At 36.7% G+C, this 21,457-nt stretch overlaps 1 long non-coding RNA gene across 1 annotated transcript in view; it reads right to left on the bottom strand.

The window, feature by feature from the left end:
- LOC102497837 (uncharacterized) overlaps nucleotides 1-21,457 on the bottom strand; it is a 53,406-nt gene that overhangs the window by 10,375 nt on the left and 21,574 nt on the right. Inside the window, exon 2 of the long non-coding RNA XR_335267.1 lies at nucleotides 15,914-16,040. This is a non-coding gene — a long non-coding RNA (uncharacterized LOC102497837). The remainder of the gene's footprint in view (nucleotides 1-15,913; nucleotides 16,041-21,457) is intronic.

Here is a 21,457-nt window from a genome sequence, read left to right as displayed (position 1 = left end):
AATGAAATGTATTTGCACATGTCATATGGCAAATGATATCATAGACTCTCTATATTTAAGGTTAGGAGCTCTAATAATACTAGAAGATCCTTTACACTTTCCCCAAAGTTGTAGGTATAAAAATGGAAAATGCAGATAGAAACTTCAGAGTGAATGACATAACCCATAAACTGGTTTCTATCTGTAACTGATGATTTTATTGATACAATGAATACTCTGACTCTAAATATCCTTTAAAGAGATTATTCTTTTTCTGCCTCTTCTCAAGTAGCTTACTTTAAAATTCTTATGCCCCAAATTCCCATTCTAGGATTTTAAAATGCCAAATATGCCACCTTCTTGCAGACAAAAGATGTGGACAAAGTTTTTATGTACTTCATCTCCTTATTTTCTCTACCAAATCATTGTACGAGGCCAATAGTCAGTGTTGATGGGAAAGAAAAGCCAAAGAAATAAAGTTCTAGAAGTGAGATGAGGAATCAGAAATCCATAAACACAGATATATTGGGGATCAAGACAAGAGACATGAGAATTCAAAAACAGTAGGGGTGGAAACATAGTCATGTGTTTTAAAAGGATTTGTAAAGAAGGCACAGAGTGATAGTTTGCACCTGGCTTAACCTGTCTACAACCTGGTTTTACTTATCTGGCTTGGGGTTATTTAATTCCCTTAGTAAACTTGTACTTGGCTTTCTGTGACACTGAGATATATCACACATTTCTTGGTTGCTCAAATTTTTTGATGTTTTTCTTTCTCCATATCCTTTACATTTATAAAAGCCTTAAATGAGTAACTCTTTGGGATACTCGTGAATCCTTTAAAATATGCAACCTAATGTTATCATTACCCTAACTTTGCTGAATTATTTATTCTCATTGCTAATATGAAAAGCAAAATACATTTAGCCCTATTGGTCCTCCACCTTTCTCATACTACAAGTGCAATTTATAGTTATGTATTCTTAGATCTAAGTCCTACAGCAGCAAAAAAATCAGAAACCTCTTCTGGTTCATTATTTTAAATGGGTGATTTTCTCTATCTGTAGTTTGGACTCTGGTTTTTGTGACATCATTAGAAATATGTTTTCAGTAATTTAGAAATGCCATGTAAAAAACCTGCTAAAAACACTGTGTGTGGTGTGTATTTATGACAACTTGTACAACTTCTCATGTAGTTGCAATAGGATCAGCTTGGATAACTGCTCTCAATTTGTCATTTTCCATTTCCAATGGCTGGCTACTAGGCCCCTCATCTTCAAGGCACTTGTCTCCTTTGTAAAACTTCTTAAATGTGTGTGTGTGTGTGTGTGTGTGTGTGCACGCGCGTGTGCATGTGTGTGTATACACACATCAAGAAAAGAAAGAAAGAAAGCAGGAGAAAAAAATCACACAGGTGATCATCTATGATAGAACAGTCTGTAGCATAAAGAAAAAACTGTGCTTCGGGATTTGACAAATTCTTGGAAAGCATCTTCTGCATCCTGCTGGGTGTGGAAGCATTTTCCCTGCAAAAAGCTGTCAAGATACTTGAAGAAGTGGTACTCATTGGCAAGAGGGCAGGAGAATATGGTGGATGAAGTAAAACTTCATAGTCCAATTCATTCAACTTTTTTTTTTTTTTGGAGAGATTTTCACTGTAGGGCGCGTGCGCTCGCCAGACAGACAGAGAGAGACATAGAGATAGAAAGCGAGAAATAACCCCCCAGGGGGGATGGTCACGCCGCAATCCCCTCTCCTCCATTCTCCTCTCGGGATCTTGGGCACACACGCACATGCGCCCAGCGTGAGTTTTAAGCCACCGGGTCCAGGACACGAACCGCGGTCGACTACGTGGGAGTCCAGCGACATAGCCATTACGCTAACTGCTGGTTCCCTTCATTCAACTTTTGAAGCGTTGGTTGCACAACATGCAGTTGGGCATCTCATGAAGAAGAATTGGGTCCTTTCTGTTGACCAATGCCAGCTATAGGTGTTGCAGTTTTCAGTGCATCTTGACTTGCTGAGCATACTTCTCAGATGTAGTGGTTTCACTGGGATTCAGAAAGTTGTAGTAGATCAGACCCCACCAACAGTGATCATGACCTTTTTTTGGTGCAAGTTTGACTTTGGAAAGTGCTTTGGAGCTTTTTCTTGGTCCAATCACGGAGCTAGTCATCTCCAATCTTTACGTACAATCCACTTTTTGTCTAAGTCACAATCCAATTGAGAAGTGGTTCATTGTTGTTGCATAGAATAAGAGAAAATGACACTAAACAATGTTTTGTTTTTATTTTCAGTCAGCTCCTGAGGCATCTACTTATCAAGCTGAACCTTTCTGATTTGTTTCAAATGCCGAATGACCATAGAATGGTAGACATTGAGTTCTTCGACAACTTCCTGTGTAGTTGTAAGACAATCAGCTCCAATGATTGCTCTCAATTGGTGGTTGTCAACTTCACTATGCTCCTCATCTGGAAGGCTCTTATCTCCTTTGCAAAACTTCTTGAACAACCACTGCACTGTATGTTTATTAGTAGTTCCTGATCAGAGAGTTGTTGATATTGTGAGTTTTTCTCACTGCTTTAGGACTCATTTTGAACTCAAATAAGAAAATTGCTCAAATTTGCTTTTGGTCAAATATCAATTCCATAGTCTAAAATACATATAAAATAAACAGCAATAAGTTGTTAGCAAAAAATATAAAGTAAGAAATGCTCATTAAAATGTGTAATGTCACCATATTTATTTAAGAATGTATACAATATAAAAATTTTAACAATGCAAAACCACAATTACTTTTGCACCAAACATATATTTTGTGTGTGTACATATATGTGTGTGTGTGTGTGTGTGTGTGTGTGTGCGTGTGTGTGTATACATACAAATATATATCTTCTGGAGATTAATATATACCATTCAGAGGCTTAGAGAATGGAGTAAATCTTTTTAGATGCTCCATTCAACATGAAGATGCATTTTCCCTGTGAAACCACTAGTATTTACAGCCCCGACAGGGGTTTATTAAAATAGTCAGAGGGCGGGGAACCAGCAGTTAGCGTAATGGCTATGTCACTGGACTCCCATGTAGTCGACCGCGGTTCGCGTCCCGGACCCAGTGGCTTAAAACTCATGCCAGGTGCGTGTCCGTGCGTGCCCAAGATCCCGACAGGAGAATGGAGGAGAAGGGATTGCAGCATGACCATACCCCACGGGGGATGATTTCTCGCTTTCTGTCTCTGTGTCTCTGTCTGTCTGGTGAGCGCATGCGCCCTATAGCGAAAACCTCTTCAAGAAAAAAAACAATAGTCAGAGGGCTTAGCCTTGGAAAAATGTTCATTCTTTTTTAAATTTCATTTCTTTTTCCATGAGAGAGATAGAGACAGTGACAGACATTCCAACAGGGTCTTCATGCTGTAATCCACCCCTAGGATCAGAGGCCCTGGATTATGAGCATGTACATGCCCATCTGGCATGCTCAGGTAGCCCCTAGGATATAATGTGGAACCTTTCCCAAGTTATCTTTTCTCATTTGCATTGCCACTGAGGCACAATGTGGTTTCAGAGGTCATTCTTAAATGTTATCTATTCCTTTTTTTTTTTTTAGAGGTTTTTGCTGTAAGGGTGCATGCACTCACCAGACAGACAGACAGAGACAGAGAGACAGAAAGCAAGAAATCACCCCCCAGGGGGGATGGCCATGCCGCAATTCCTTCTCCTCCATTCTCCTCTTGGGATCTTGGGCACACACCCACATGTGCCCAGTGTGAGTTTTAAGTCACTGGGTCCAGGACGCAAACCACTGTAGACTACATGGGAGTCTAGTGACAGCCATTATGCTAACTGCTGGTCCCAAATGTTAACTATTCCTATTCCTAGATGACAGTTGAAAACTTGAATATGTAGCCACTTATTTTCTTTATTACCTAGATAGATGAGATTCTTCTCTCATCAATGCTTGGAGAATAAATATTTCCAGACAAAAATTAAAAAGCCACAGGTATTAAATAATTAAAAGTTGTCAAACTAAGTTAAAATGTAAAATTCAATGAAATAATTTACCACATGATGAAAACCTTTAAATAAGGTTTTCCAGGTACCAGAAAGATATTTTTTAAAACTTTCTTCTCTTAGGCTTTTTTTTTTTTTTGGTCTTTCATCGAATTCTTTTTCAAATAATGAGTAAGTCTCTGCTTAGAAGAGATAAACATGTATAAATAAAACAGTGAAAGTTAGTTTATGTATATGCCCCTCTGAATCAGATAGCACTGCAAGCCAATTGAACCTTCTCCTGTGGTTTCTGTGGGGTCGATACCTTTCATGCTGTGTATGTGTATTCATCTTTCAGTAGAATCTTCCATAATAAAATGAATCCCCCAAAGCTTCAAAGCCAATTAGCTAACAGTTATATTTTTTCATTTTTTCCTTATGTCTACTTCAGTTAAAAATATAGTTATTCATAACAACAACAAAATACACACATACAAAAAGAAGAAAATAGGCTTATGTTAAAACCATCAACAAATATATAAAATTAGTCATCCTATTAGTTAGCAGTCATGAGTATGTTATAGGGTCAGCATAATCATTTCGTTCCTGTTGCCTTAGTGAGACAATAAGACTATTTCATTTTTTTATAAAAGAACTATTTTATTTAACTTTATTTATTTATTTATTTATTTACTTACTTACTTAATTTTGACCAGAGAGGGACAGAGAGAGAGAGAGATTGGGAAAGTGAGAAAACAAACCACCAGGTCCAGGACTTGAACCACGGTAGACCATGTGGGAGCCCAGCACCCTTAACCACTATGCCACGTGCCTGTTCCCAAGACTGTCTCTTACTCTGGGGGCAACTGGATCTTCCATACCATATCGATAAAAGATCACACTGGTGCCGGCCCTGTGGCCTAGTAGTCAAAAGGTGCCAGATCTCACATAGCCAACTGCATAGTTCAAATCCCAGCCAGAGGCCACTTATTTTCATGATTTAAAGATATTAACCAAAAGGGAAAAAAGGTAACGTAGACCAATGTGGGGAGTCAGAATCACTCATTTTATGAGGGTTTTTTGTTTTGTTTTGTTTTTGTTTGTTTGTGTTAGGGCACATGCATTTACCGGAGAGATAACAGAGAGAGAGAAGAAAAATGAGAAATCACCCCCTGGGGGATGGCCATGCTGCAATCCCTTCTCCTCTTGGGATTTTGGGCATGCACACACAATCTGGCATGTTTTGCAAGCCACCAGGTCCAGGACTTGAATCATACGCTTGGCCACGTGGGATGTAGCCACCTTAAAAATTACTCACCTGCTGGCTCCATTTTATGAGTTTTATGAGGTATGACTTATAAATGCACACTAAGAGGACTGAGCCAAATATTTTATGCTATTCACAACTCTCATTAAAAACAGATTAGTGGTTTGATTATGCCTGAGACTGAGTGTGGCAATTCTCACTGTTGGGTCATATTAAATATTGTCCCCTAGCTGTTCAGTCTAGATTCTAACCTATCCTTAAATAAGATTTAGGAAAACTGTAAACATTTATCCACTGTGACTAGGGTTCTGTGTGAAAAGAGGTTCCTTAGATTAAATGCACTTGAATGAGGTTTGGAAAATGCAAGAGAGCCTGAAACCACTTTCTTATCTTTTTTTTTTTTTTTTTTTATGTTTTCCTAACCATTATGGAAATTTAAAGATTTTCAGATTCATTCATTGTCTTTTCTCCTGCTTCCTTGGTTTTATAGAAAATTACATTAGAGGCAGGAGTGACCCCAGCCTCTAGATATTGGATCCCTGATCTTATATCATAACTGTCCTCAGTCAGTGGTTGTGTTGGTGGAAAGGTCCCCAGTGGATCCATTCTTGATTGAGGAAGCCTTTTCTAGTGGCTCCACAAGATCTGTTCTTTCCAGTGTTCCTTAAAATAAGCCTAAAATTCTTGATGTTTAATCTCTTTCTCTCTAAAATATTTAGAGTAGACCTTGTTTTTACATTGAGTTTTGACCAACATAGTAGGACAAGTAGTTAGAGGCAAAAATATTAAAAGATGAGAATTTGAGACCAGATCAAAGTGCCTGGGAACCAGCAGTTAGCATAATGGCTATGTCTCTGGACTCCCACGTAGTCAACCGCTGTTCGCATCCCGGATCCAGTGGCTTAAAACTCACGCCGGGCGCGTGTGCATGCATGCCCAAGATTCTGAGAGGAGAATGGAGAAGGGATTGCAGCATGGCCATCCCCCCTGGGGGGTGATTTCTCACTTTCTGTCTCTAATGTCTCTCTCTGTCTGTCTGGCAAGCGCAAGCACCCTATAGAGAAAAATCTCTCCAAAAAAAAAAAAAAAAGAACAGATCAAAGTACCAATATGGATATACCTACCAGAGAATCTATAGTCAAGATGCCAGCTGAAGCTTCTCTGCTTCTCTTACAGTATGGCAGTAAATACTGGTTTGCTTAGTAGACTAGCATCAGGAGTCTGTGGTGGTCTGTGCTAATGAAGGTGTGATGCCTGACATCAACTAGTATAATATGGTAGAAAGAATTTTAAAACTTAGAAACATTAGAAGAGATTTATGGGGGGCAGCCAGTGGCCTGGTTAAGGTATCCAGATCCCTCATGAATGACCCCATAGTTTAAGTCTTGGACCCAGTAGCTTGAAAAACACCCCAGGCACATTTGCATGTGTGCCCAAAGTCACAAAAGGTGAAATGAAGAAGAAATTTCAGGGTGGTCATCTCTCTTGAGGGGGTGCTTTCTCACTTTCTCTCTCTCTCTCTCTCTCTGTGCTGCTCTCCAAGAAACACGTATGCCCTCTAGTAAAATTGAAAAAGAAAGGATTTGTTTGATGTTCAATAAAATTACTCAATCTATAAGAACTTCTCCTGATGAAACTCAAGAATCCTCCCTTTACCTAGGCAACTTGGAAATAAATTGGTAAGCAAAATAATTAAAGAGAAGAATGTTAGAAACTACTGAAAAAAGAAAGAAATCATGAGTTCATACAAAATATGCAAATGTATATAGACACTTATATGCAAATATATACATTATATATAATATATAAACATATATACTAAATAAATAAATGAAGTAAAAAATAAATAAGTCATCTGCTTTAGGAGAATGCCAATTACTGACTGATAAATGTAAAGTATTGGAGTTGGAAAAATGTTATCATTTTTATAATTATCATAGTAAAGATTGATACAGGCAGGAATGATCAACTGATGTTAACACTAGGGGGATATATTTTTAGAAGGAGCAAGATATCTATGTGATCTTAAATTGTCTCTCTACAGATTGTTTATTAATTGCAAGGTAAAAACTAATAATTATATTGCACAGAAATCAAACACCCTGACTGGGTGTGATAGCGATGCAGATAGACATTGTGTTACTCTTAAAGGATATTAAATCATAACATCCCTAATGTAGTATTCTGGCTGGGAAGACAAATCTAATCATGAGTAAACATCAAACTCAAAATGAGTAACATTGTATTCTATACTTTGAAAGAATGAGGGAGGACTATATCTGCATGAATGATGATGCAATAAAAGGCAAATGGCTTTAGAAATATTTCAAATTAAATAAATCTAAGAAGACATAATGACTACATTTATTATCTAAGCCTAGATTGCATTTTATACTGGAGAATAAACAAATTCAATAAAGAACATTATTAGGTCATGGGGCCAGCAGATGGCATGGTGGTTAAGGGCACTGGACTCCCACATGGCCAACCACAGTTCAAGTCCTGAACCTGGCAGCTTGCTTTCTCACTTTCCCTCTCTCTCTCACTTTGTCCCTCTCTGATAAAATTAAAATAAATAAGTAAAGTTAAATAAAATAATATTTAAATAAAAAGAACATTATTAGGTCAATTGATAGAATAAATATGGATGACAGATGTTAAATTTACTGAACATGATAACTATACATTGCTACATGAAAAAAAAATATATATATATATATATATATATATATATATATATATATATATATATATATATATATATATATATATATATATATATATATATATATATATATATATATATATATATATATATATATATATATATATATATATATATATATATATATATATATATATATATATATATATATATATATATATATATATATATATATATATATATATATATATATATATATATATATATATATATATATGTATGTATTTTCTCCCCTTCTGTAATAGTTATTTAGTAGTAAAGAACCAAGAGATATGCAGCTTACTTCTAAAGTGGTAAAGAACCAAGAGATATGCACTTTACTTCCAAATGTTGAGAGAGAGTCCAATAATAAAGCAAATCAAATCAGATTAAAGAGTGTATCGTTGTTCTTTGCATATACTTTTTTTTTTGCACTTTTGCTGTACGTTTGAAATCATTTTCAAATAAAAAAAGTGTAAAATAGAGGCCAGCAGATGATATTGTGGTTATGTTGCTGGACTCCCGCAAGGTAACCATGGTTCGAGTCCTAGACCTGGTGGCTTGAAAATCACACTAGGGGTGTGTGTGTGTGTGTGTGTGTTCCCAAGATCCCAGGAGAAGAATGGAGAAGAGCCATGCAGCCTGGTCATCCCCCCTGAGGATGATTTCTCATTTTCCCTATCACTATCTCTGTGTTTCTTGTGAGAGTGCATATGCCCTATGGCAGAAACCTCATATATATATATACACATACATACATATATAATTATAAAAATCCACATAGAGCAGGCCAGTAGAATAGTAGTAATGCACTGCACAAGAGAGGCCAAATCACACGTGGCAATGCAGTTTGAATCCCCAGCCCAGTCTGCCTGAAACACCCTAGGCACACACGTGAGTATCCAAGATATGACAAGCTAGAGGACTAGAGAAAGTGGATCGTGGTGGGTACTCATACATCTCCCTCTCTCCTTCTCTCTTTCTCTTTCTCATGCACGTGCACATACTCTATCATAAATAAATAAATAAATAAATAAATAAATAAATAAACAAACAAACAAACAAACAAGCCAACAAACAAACCTAGAGGGTCAGCCAGTGGTGTGTAATTAAGGCAGCTAGATCCCACATGGCCAACTATGCAGTTCAAATCCCAAATCTGGCAGATGGAAAAACATGCTGGGTGTATGTGTGTGCATGCCCAGGATCCCAGGAGAAAAATGAAGGAGAAGGGACTGCAGCATAGCCATTTCCCCTGGGGGTGATTTCTCACTTTCTCTCCAGCAAGTGCACACACCTCTTAGCCCTCCCCCCCCAAAAAAAAAGGAAAAAATCTTAAAACAAAAAAATAGGGACCAGCAGGTAGCATGGTGGTTAAGATGTTGAACTTCCACGTGGTTGACTGCAGTTCGAGTTCCGGACCTGGTGGCATGCTTTCTCACTTTCTCTCTCTCTCTCTCTGGTGAGCACACATGCTCTGTAGCAAATTTAAAAAAATAATAATAATGATAAATAAAATTAAATAAATAACTCTTAAAATATATATATATACGCACACATACATAGTATATACATACAATACTTGATAGGTGCTATAAACGTCTGTCCCTATTAGACCAGGCAGGATGATGGAAAACAAAGCCACTGAATTAGGCTCTCTAATGTCAGTGAGAATTACTGGATGTCAGAGTGGAAAAAATTAAATGGCAGCACTTAATTGCCAGAAACAAGGTGCTCATGATTACAGAAATAGACAGCATGGACAGAAAGGTATTCAGAATAATTTGTCCTGTAGGGAGATCTTTGGTAGTTGCTAACTAACCATGTTGCCTCTTAAACTAAGACAGGGAGATTATAGGTGTCCTAGTTGATCTGAATAAACACTCTAGTATTATAAGCAGAAGCCTGATTTTAACATCATAATGGAGGAAAAGACCTCCCTCATCTAATTCTTAGACATAAATTACTTTTTTATTTAATTTTATTATTATCATTATTATTATCATTATTTAATTTGACCAGAGACAGACACACAGAGAGAGAAGGAGGGAAAAGAAGAAAGCAAATCACCAGATTCAGGACTGGAACCATTGTCGGCCATGTGGGAGTCCAGCACCTCAACTACCACATCACCTACTGGCCCCATAAACTGCTTCTTAAGACCAAGAGTTCTTCTAATAAAGAATAAAACAGTTTCCCATAAGGAGGACCCTTGTGATTACCAGGTTAAGTAACACATCACCCCAGGTCCCTAAACATGGAAATATGTAAAGAACAGCATAATTTCCACTCTTACACATATGTTATTAAGTTAGTGTGGCTTAACAGCCTGATTAAAGCTTCTGTTGTCTGGGGCCAGCAGGTGGCATGGTGGTTAAGAGTGCTGGACTCCCACATGGCTGACCATGATTCAAGTCCAGACCGGGAGGTTTGTTTTCTCACTTTCTCTCTCTCTCTCTCTCTCTCTCTTGCTCTTGCTCTCTCTATCCCTCTCTGGTCAAATTAAAATAAGTAAATAAATAATAAAGTTAAATAAAAAAATTTTTTTAAAAAGAAGCTTCTGTTGTCTAAAAGTTTGAAACTATGTTGAAATGACTATTTTATGATCTGATTGGATGTTTGACCCTTATCCATGAGTCACTGAGCACATTAATTGTGAGGACCTGGCACATTCGACATTGGAATGGTTCACTGAATTAAAAAACATGCCATAGAATTGATATTAAGTCAATAATTAATATTATTTACCTGTGGAAGGTTTCTAATTCTATTTCATTTTCAGACCAAAGAATACATGAGGAGCTGTGAATCATGTCAAAGATATAAAGGGATTACTGATAATGCAAAAATAAAAATTTTCAACCTAACAGCTGTGTAGAAAAATTTTCATAATAATGATTCCATTTAATTACATAAAGAGCAAGAAAGTCTCTTTCATTTTATCTTAGTAATGAAGCCTTGATTCTGAAGATAATCTTGGGTCTTTCTCTGTCAAGGCCAGCATGTGGGTAACTGTGAATTCAATTCCCAGTTTTAACTATCCTTAGAGGATAAAACAAGAACAATTTTTCACATACATTATGAAGATGAAAAATATTGCCTTAGGGCATATTTTCTTTAATGTGCTCTAAAAAGTATACAGATAGATTGATAGGCAGTAATAGAAAAAGAATTAGCCCCTGAGATGTTTTTAATGTTAACTATAACACCATTCATCAAAAATCAAAAGACATAAGCATCTTTCAAAACAAAACAAAAACAGTAGTTTAAGTTTCTTAGTATCCAAGCTTATTTGTGTGAGATTTAGCCATGACCTCGGTTGGCTTACAAGATCACTAGTTTTATGAAAATAATTAGGGGAGCACAGCTCTGCATTGTAAACTATAGTCTTGAGGTTAATTAAAATAGAATGAAGGCTACACATATGTGGACCACCAATAAAGCCTGACAGTCAATATGCATTAATTCTCTTATCAGCTGAGAATATAGGCAAAAAAAGATAGCACCATAAATTTACCAGGATGCCTTCACATGTTTAGATTGTGTGTTATAATCTTCAATTGACATTGACATATGACACATTATACCAAGAGGCTTTGTGGTTGCATATCATGCTGGTTTTATTCACAGCATTCAGACATTCCCAAAATATTTCTATGTAATCCCAATATGTGGTGAATATTTTCTATACATTTTTAAGAAAAATTGACAGAAAAATTTTGAAACAGGCCCACTGATTTCATGGAGAATGTCATATGTAAGGTGGTCTAGTTGGCTGCATCAGACAAAAATTCTATTTCAGAAATGACTCGTTTCTAAATTATTAACAGAAAGTGGCAATATCCTCCAAACAGTTCTAATGTCCTACTTAAGAGTTAGGAGATAGATTTAGAGCCAGAAATCGTTTCCTCAAAAGAGAGGGACCTGAATTTTCTGAGCCCCTATTTTTAAAATATGAAATGGATAAAATAAAGCAATATTTTATTGACCTTATGAGTTTTTATAAGGACAAAATAAATATAAATATACTTTATACTATAAAGTACTCTGTATATGTTCAAATTTCATTATAGAAAATGTATCCCTTTGGGGCTAACTTTGAGGCACAATGGTAAGGCACTGCTCAAGAGAAGCTATATCCCATTTGGCAATCCCTATTCAAATCCCCACCCCAGTCAGCCTGAACATATTAGGCATGTGTGCAAGTGTCCGAGATCAGATGGGCCAGAGGACTAGAGGAAGGAAATCACTTCATAACCAGACCCTGCTAAGGATGCCTGTTTCTCTCTTTGTATGTGAGTAAATGTGCTCTATATTTTTTAAGAGTCCTTTAAAAAATAAAAAAGAGGGACCAGCAGTTAGCATAATGGGTATGTCGCTGAACTCCCATGTAGCTGACCGCAGTTCAAGTCCCAGACCCCGTGGCTTAAACTCATGCCGGGCACGTGTGCGTGTGTGCCTAGGATCCTGAGAGGAGAAAGGAGAAGGAATTGCGGCATAGCCATCCCCCCTGAGGAGTGATTTCTCACTTTCTATCTCTCTGTCTCTGTCTGTCTTTCTGTTGAGTGCACACTCCCTACAGCAAAAAACTCTACAAAAAAAAATTAAAATTAAAAATTAAAAAAGAAATTGATGTTACTGATTTTTATCCATGATAGAGAATTCACATGTCTCCATGAGAGAGAGAAAGAAGCACACCCTTGATAGGGTCATATCGTACTACCATCCCATTTCCCTAGCCCTCCCACTCATCCAGATCTGGGGCATGAGCACACATGCTTGGCATGTTTTTAGGCTGACCCAGGGATCTGAACTCATGTCGGATATGATGTTTCCAACACTGCAGTTCAGTATGCTATACATTGTGCCATGAGGCTGGGCTCCCTTTGTCCGTTAAGGTGAAGAAGTTTTCTATTAATTTGTTATATTAAAGTAACTTGGCAAAGGGCAAGGTGTTGTCTCCTCACAAATGCAGAAAGGTATAGCCCTGTGCCAGGAAGTTAAAAGTTTGCAATAAAGAACAGATAGAATATTGCAGGAAATTCCACAGAGGAGCTAACCAGTAACAGAACTGAATACAAGTCAGAGATGGAAGAGAGCATGCAATGTTTATTGAATATGCTATATATATAGTGTGTGTGTGTGTGTGTGTGTGTGTGTGTGTAGGATATGCACACAAATCAGAAAAACATCATCACAATTAAGTTATTTGAAAGGCTTCCTAAAATATCCAACCAAATTAAATGAGTGTTAGTTTATAGAGAGCTTCAATACTTAACATAGCTAATGTAGATTCAATAAAAGTCTTAAAGAGTATTATTCTGTATTTGAGAGCCCTAAGAAATTTCCTAAATGATGGTGAAAATAAAATTTATAAGCTAGGAAGTCAAAATAAAGAAACAGGATAAAATAGCATCACAATAACATTGTCTATTCATTCTGAAACAAGCATGGAGAGAATAATGTGAGGGTATGGGGGTTCTTAATGAAATTCAAGAACATGAATTTTAGAGCATAAATTTGTAATATCATTACTGACAGGTCTAAAGCATTTTCCTCCTTAATTCCTAGTGTAATATATTCTGAACAATATCTAGTTAAGTGAAGGGTATGCTTTCTTTGTTCATACAGAACATACACAAATACACATCAACATGCATATACACACATTCACTCCTTAATCAGATAGGAAAATTAAATTGATTTTTCATGGTTCAATTTACTCTGCTCTCCAAGCGGGTACCTTTCTCATACAAATTTAAATCTAAATGGCTATTGCCCAGATTATGCAATACCAAGTTACATTAGTCCCTGTCTAGGTAACACTATAATTTCAATCATGACTCCAGTCACTTGAGAGAACTCTTCGCTCCAAACAAAATTTCACTAATTTAATTGATCTCATTATTAGAATAGATTTAAAACTTGAATAAATCAGTTAGGATATTCTGGCAGCAAGTATCAGAATATACAATTAGTAGTGGCATAAACCATAAAGACATGTTTTATCATAGTACAAGAAAGATGGAGGTAAGTAAGTGATGGTCAGGCCAACAGAAGAACAGTGACAGAATGTTAGGTTGATATCATTATGAATCTTTTGGGCTTGCCTCTATGATCAAAAGATGATTGCCTGGCTGGCCCTATAGCACAGTGGTTAAACCCTGTGCATAAGGAGTTGAATGCAATATAACTGACTGCAGTTCAGATCTTAGCCCCTGCAGCCTGAAAAACACACCAGGTTCCTGTGCAGACCTACCTAAGATCCTGATGAGAAGGAGAAATAGAGGAGATAAGATTACAGCCTGACCATGTCCCATTTGGTGATTCTTTCTCTCTATCTCCTTCACTCTCCCCCTCCTTCCCTCTGCTGAGTGCATATGCCTTCTGGTGATTAAAAAAAAAAAAAAAAAAGATGACTGCCAAAGATGCAAAATACACCTTCACATAACTAAGTCCCAAGCATGAAAGAATGGAGAAGGAACAAACATGCATTTTCCTTTCTATAAGTTTGTCTTTATAAAAGAAGTATAATGCTTCTTAGAAATCTCCCTGAACATGTCCCTTTATGTTTCATCTTCCAAGACTGAGTCACATGCCTACTCCAAACAAAGCACTAGTAAACACTAATAGTGTTGCCAAACGGACTTTGACCTACCATGTTTCATCCCAAGTAGTTGTATTGTAAACCAAACACAGGGAGGGTTCTGTTACCCAGAGAGAAGGAGAATGACTGAATGAAGAGAATCTACCTTCCTGGATAATGTCACTCTACAAATGGGTCTGAACTCTGACTAAAGTATATGTAAAAACAGGTATGTATTTAAGAATTAAGGTAAGTCTTCAAACATTTTTCTGTAAAGGGATAGATCATAAATATTTTAGGCTTTCCGGACCATACATATTCTTTATTATTTTTACAATCCTTTAAAAAACGTAAAAACATTTTGACTTGCAAGGCATACAAAAACAAGCCATGAGCCAGGTCTGACCTTAGCATGCTGACCTGTAAACAAACACATCTTATGGTGTAATTGTCTTTAATTCAGTTATTCAACAAAACTTTACTAAGTATGTAATAAGGTTCAGTCACCAGATTCAGTGTTGGGGATACAGACTTAAATGACATAGAGTATATTCCCTGGAAAAGCTCACAGTCTAGTGAGACCCTTCCCTGTCTAAAAATAAAATAAAATTAAGTTAAAATGTATATAATATATATTACTATATATGTATATAATATATATATAAAGCCTAATCCTATCCCTTCACTTTCTTTTTCACTCAGTGACTACCCTAAAATATTTTTTGTTTTGCAAGTTTAGTATATAAGTTTTGCAGATATAGGTTTAAAATGGTACAGTTTATGAAATTATTATAAATTAGCAGAAAAATTACAGTTTCCAAGACATTACACATATTTGAAGCATTTATAAACTACCTACAAGAAATACATGAAAGATACAAGTAGCCAAAACAATATACAATGTCCTAGTGTAGTTGCTATAATTCCTGGCTTCAGTGCCAAATTCCTATTTCCTCTATCAACAACAAAAAACAACAAAACATGGAAAATTTATACACATATACATGTGTTTGTTAGTATATATATAATTATATACATATACCTATATATAGTTCTATATATCTCCTGAAGCCTAATAGCACAAGTTTGAGAAGTATAGCATCAATAGTTTTTAATGACAGTTTTCAAAAGAAATTCATACACTAAATGTAATCGAGCACAAGACTTCCTGCTATAAGTAAATTTAATCCAGTTCTTAATATAAAAGATGACCAATTTTTTACTGGGATTTCAATACTTTTAAAGAGATTTCTTAAAATCAGTAAAAAAAAAGAGACATTCTCTAGGAAAAAAAAAAAAAAGAAAGAAAACATTTAATCTGAATCAACCTCACTGGGTCAGTGTTTGAAGAGTATTTGAGCCTGATTTAAAAAGTCTTTATCAGTATTACCTAGAGTACCTGCTTGTACTTAAGAGACATCCACAATCCATTGCCTTGAGGCCATCAGAGGATCATTCCAGTGGTTGTTCTTTTCTTCTTTTTCATGTTGACTAAAGAGGCACACTAAGCAGTTCTTCTAAGCAAAGCAAAACAAAACAACAAAAAATAATCACAAAGGCATTTCGGAAAAAGAACAAAACTGTCCTTTGGAAAATTGAAATTGCATTTGGGAACTGTTTGTTTCTGTCTTTAAATGTAGTCAACAAAATTGTTGCTCTCTTAAAAATGGCTTGTTTGTGATAAGTGAGCTTGCTTTCTATTGATGAAATCCCTAGAGAAAGTTTCCATCACCAACATTTTCTTTCCTGGGACTTCAGAAAGTAGAGCCTGCAGATAATATACTTGCCTAAGCAGCAAAAAAGAAAGAAAGAAAGAAAGAAAGAAAGAAAGAAAGAAAGAAAGAAAGAAAGAAAGAAAGAAAGAAAGGAAAAGAAAGGAAAAGAAAAGAAAAGAAAAGAAAAGAAAAGAAAAGAAAAGAAAAGAAAAGAAAAGAAAAGAAAAGAAAAGAAAAGAAAAGAAAAGAAAAGAAAAGAAAAGAAAAGAAAAGAAAGGAAAAGAAAGGAAAAGAAAAGAAAAGAAAAGAAAAGAAAAGAAAAGAAAAGAAAAGAAAAGAAAAGAAAAGAAAAGAAAAAGGAAAAAAAATTTTAAAAGTTCCTAACTTCATAGAAATTCTAAAGAGCCTTGGGAAACAATATCCTACAAAATTCTCTGGGGAGTGCCCAGGAAAGTTTACGGGGACCCTAATTCTCTATAGATGCACATTAAAATTTGTGGCAAGTTATGCAATAACTCTTTTGGTGCTTTCCATGCAGAGAAAGGTTAAGACTCTTACGGTTCTAAACATCATAAAATTGTTGGCAATAAAGCATAAAGTATTCAAAATAAAATCTTCAGAAAAAAGCATGACTTGATAAGTTAGCTCTAAAAACTTGCACAACTTTAATAGAAGCAGCGGTCTGAAGTAATTGAAAAGATAATGGCTCTTAAATCAGAATATGTGACGTAAATCTTAGTGCAATTGCTTACTAACTCTATGACCTTGTAAAATATTTCTTAATTAATCTGATTCATTTCTCATCTGTCTAATGGGAATAATGCCACTAGCATCGAATATGATAATGCTCTCTTTCATTGTGTGACACAGTGCGTGTATGTTGAGTCAAGGGTTATGTGGCAACACAACAGGAATAAGAGAGCCATAGTACTGCCTTACAAAAGTAGCTGTGCTTGGGAAAGCAATCTACACATGCTGGTTAACATCACACAAAGAAAGGCAATGTGTATGTGGTGTATAGTAAAAGTAAAACTGATTTCTGGTAATAATTAGCGAATAAAAATTATTACTCAACATTGAGCTGATTAAAAGAAAAAAATATATATATGTACCAATTTAGAGATTTCTCTAATATATGAGCTCCTTCATATAGGGTAAATATCAAGGAAGTGATTGAGAAATTAAGTGAGTTCCTGCTGCCAGACTCTGATAAGTCCTTTTCAGTTGTGGTTAATAACTGCATCAATGTAAATCGCAGTTAAGAAAGTGGTCTTACTGGCAGCAAAAATGTAGACATGGTTTTAAAATCCCAAAGCTCCAGTTCATTCATACATTAAATTAAATTGCTGATGAGATATATCCAAACATACTCAAAAAAAAGTTTAGTAAAACATATTAATCGATTGTATACCAAATATGTTTCTTAAACATTTCTTTTTCTTTCTTTTTTTTGAGAGATTTTTGCTATAGGGCACATTTGATCAACAGAGAGACAGAAAACAAGAAATCACCCTGGGGAGGATTGTCACAGTGCAATCACTTTTCCTACATTATCCTCCTGGGATTTGGGGCATGTACACACATGCTCCCATGTGAGTTCCAAGCCACTGGGTCCAGGACTCAAATTGTGCTTGACTATGTGGAAGTCAAGCGATGTAACCAGTACGCCACTTGCTAGCCCCTGTTTACTAAGAATTTCTAAAAAATAAAATAAAATCACAGCACTGTGTATATTTATGTAAAAATATAGCCAAAATACTTTTAGGTACAAATTAAAATCTTATACATTACTTTCAAAAATATAAATAGTGGGCCAACCCTGTGACCTAGTTGTTCAGGGAGCCAGATCCCACATGGTTGATCATGGTTCGAATGCCATCACTAGTGGCTTGAAAAACACTCCAGTTGAGGGACCAGCACATGGCCTAATGGTTATGTTGTTGGACTGTGGTTCGAGTCCTAGACTTGGGGCCTTAAAACTTCCTCCAGGTGCATATGCATGCATGCCCAAGATTCCAAAAGGAGAATGGATAACTAGGGATTGCAGCATGGCCATGCCCCGGGGTGTGATTTCTCACTTTCTCTCTCTCTGGTGAGCACACATGCCCTATAGCAAAAATCTCTCTCTACAAAAACAAACAGGGAACCAGCAGTTAGGGTAATGGCTATGTCGCTGGACTCCCACGTAGTTGACAGAGGTTCGCGTCCTGGACCCGGTGGCTTAAAACTCATGCTGGGCGCATGTGCATGCGTGCCCAAGATCCCGAGAGGAGAATAGAGGAGAAGGGTTGTGGTGTGACCATCCCCCCTGGGGGGTGATTTCTCGCTTCCTGTCTCTATGTCTCTCTGTTTCTTGCCGACAACCGCCCCCTTAAACAAAAAAAAAAAAAAAAAAAACACAACAAAACTCTCCAAAAAAATAAATAAAAAAAAAACAAACAAACAAACCACTTCAGTTGCAAGTGCATGTGTGTCCCAAATCCTGACAGGATAGAAATGAAGAAGAGATTGTGGTGTGACCATGCCCTATTGAGGGATGTTACACATATACCCTACCCCGTGTCTCTCTGCCTCTCTCTGGAGACCATATGTGCCCTGTGGCACAAACACATTCGTGTGCGCACATGTATTCATATATACATATATATAAACATACACATACAGACAGACTCTGTTATCAAAACCACATTTTACGCTTTCAAAACTATCATCTGGGACCAGCAGTTAGCGTAATAGCTATGTCACTGGACTCCCACGTAGTTGACCACGGTTCTTGTCCCAGACCCAGTGGCTTAAAACTCACGCCGGGCGCTTGTGCGTATGTGCCCAAGATCCTGAGAAGAGAATGGAAGAGAAGGGATTGTGGCGTGACCATCCCCCCGGGGGGTGATTTCTCGCTTTCTGTCTCTCTGCTGTCTCTGTCTGGCTGGCGAGCACACGCGCCCTATAGCGAAAACCTCTCAAAAAAAAAAAAAAACTATCAGAGAATTTCAGAATTGTATCTGACCTTAAAGATACCTTTTCAGATTAAGGAAATTAAAAACAAAAAATTAAAAATTGTGTTTACATTCACATGGCTTTTTTAAAAATTTGCTAGAGAGTACATGTGCTCACCAGAGAGAGACAGAAAAACTGAGAAAGCATCCTTGATGGGAACTGGCCACACAGCAATTCACTTTCTTCCCTTCCTTCCTCCTTTTGGAATTTTGAGCACACACACATACATGCACCTGGCATGTTTTTCAAACCACTTGGTCAGGGTCTCAAACTACATAATTAACCTTGTGGGATCCAGCCACCTTAACCACCATGCTACCAGCTGGACCCTCACAACTTTTTTTTTTTTTTTTGAGAGACTTTTGCCTTAGGGCACATGAACTGGCCAAAGAGAGAGACAGAGACAGTAAGAGAGAAAGTGAGAAAGCACCTCCCAGGGGGATGGCCATGCTACAATCCATTGTCCTTCATTATCTTTCTAGGATTTTGAGCATGCACGCACAGGTACCCAGCATGAGTTTTAAGTCAGTGAGTCTGGGACTCGAACCGCAGTTGGCCATGTGGAAGTCCAGTGATGTAACTGCTATATCATCTGCTGGACACTCCCCCACACAATTTTTTAATGGCAAACTTAGTTTCTGAACACGAGCTTATGTTAATCTCCTCTGTAAAAGTTTTATTTTAGAGACCACAGATGATACAGTGGTTACATAATTGGACTCCCATGTAGTCAACCATGGTTCAAGTCCTGGACCCAGTGGCTTAAAACCCCACTGGATGCATGTGTGTGTGTGTGTGTGTGTGTGTGTGTGTGTGCATGCCCAAGATCCTAAGAGGAGAATGGAGAAGAATGGATTGTAGCTTGGCCATCCTTCCTGAGCAGGAGATTTCTCACTTTTTGTCTCTGTCTCTCTGGTGAGCACAAGCACCCTACAGCAAAAATCTCTCAAAAAGAAAAAGAAAAAAGGACAAAAAGAAACTCTTTAAACAAAAAAAGATTTATTTTAGTTCATAAATAGATAGCATAAAAAGGGCTATCAGGTAGTGTGGTGGTTAAGTTATTGGACTTCTACATGGCCAACCATGGTTTGAATCCTGGACCTGGCAGCTTGCTTTCTCACTTTCCCTCTCTCTCTGTCTCTCTCTAGTGAGCACACATGTCCTGTAGCAAATTACAAATGATAATAATAAAAAATAATAAAATAATTCTTTAAAAAAAGAATTAATTTTATTCAATGTCATTTTTTTTTTTGAAGTTGATCCAAGAAAAACAGAGAGAGAAGGAAATGAGAAAGCAAGCTGTCAGGTCTGAAACTTGCATCGTGGTCAGCCATGTGGGAGGCCAGCCGCCTTAACCGCCATACCACCTGCCAATCATCAAATAAATAATTCTTTAAAAAAAAAAACACATAAAAAAGAATATGACAATGGTAAGCACAAAATAAAAACTACTGAAGAGCTTTGTGATTAGTAAACAATAACAATACAATAAGATTACTATAACAATCTTCATTCATTTATTGAGTCAATGCTTTTTATTTTTCAGAGTAATTACTCATCTCTGTACATACTACATAAATAAAGACACATTCTTGACCTTTTAGGATAACCCAGTGTGGAAAAAGATAGGCATAAAATCAGATCATATAACAAGGAATAATAAGGACTTTAATACCTTTAAAGGTGATTACAGTCTATGAGGAATATCAAAATTCATGATGCATGCTCTAACTCTACCAATAAATAATGTGTAGGAAGGAAGAACAAAAGGTAGCTAGGTAACAACCACGCAAGGAACCTTATGATGACTATGGGATTAATAAGTGAAGCCTTGGGGAGTGATTAGGATTTGATATAGTGATGTGGGTAGGGCCTCCATTATTGAATCCAGGAGAGTTCATAAGGAAATGGAGTGAGACCCAAGGAAAGACACACAAAAAGTGCTTGGTCTTGTCCTCTAATCATGTGGCACCCTGCAACACCATAAGACTCTGCTGGGCATCCCTTCCAACAAGAAGATCATCACTAGATGCAGTCCCTGGATTTTGGACCTCAAACCATGAGCTAAATAAACTTTCTTTTTCATAAATTACTCAGTCTGTGGTATTCAATTTTAACGATAGAAAAGCAGACTAAAACAAGTGGTAATAACGCCCATTTCATAGAGTGGTTATAAAGAATATAAAAGAGAATGTCACAATAGCATCATTAACAGACACCTA

This window comes from Tupaia chinensis, unplaced genomic scaffold, assembly GCF_000334495.1.
Source record: "Tupaia chinensis unplaced genomic scaffold, TupChi_1.0 Scaffold000373_1, whole genome shotgun sequence".
Lineage (NCBI taxonomy): Eukaryota > Metazoa > Chordata > Mammalia > Scandentia > Tupaiidae > Tupaia > Tupaia belangeri.
The sequence above is the reverse complement of the archived record's forward strand: the minus strand, read 5'-3'. Positions and strand labels throughout refer to the sequence as shown.